The sequence below is a fragment of the Brassica oleracea genome, chromosome C1, assembly GCF_000695525.1.
Source record: "Brassica oleracea var. oleracea cultivar TO1000 chromosome C1, BOL, whole genome shotgun sequence".
Classification (NCBI taxonomy): Eukaryota; Viridiplantae; Streptophyta; class Magnoliopsida; order Brassicales; family Brassicaceae; genus Brassica; species Brassica oleracea.
In genome coordinates, this window is record NC_027748.1 from 29,962,931 (window position 1) to 29,963,191 (window position 261).

Below are 261 nucleotides of genomic sequence, written 5' to 3' on the forward strand. Positions count from 1 at the left end.
GCGACTGATGATCGATCGATGTACGCGGTGTAGTATCGATCGATGTCGAACGATGTAGATCGGTCGACGATGAAGGTCGGGTGTCGGTCGACGGTTGGGTGTGAGAATCGGTCGACGTGAAAGCTGCTGCATCGAGCGATGTGGAACGTTGGTCTTTGCGGATCGTTCGTTCCAACTGAGCAGGATCTTCTGAGAATAGCAGGTGTTTGTCCTTGTTGCTTCTAGTACTGCTGGGCATGCACCTGAAAAGACAAGAAAAAA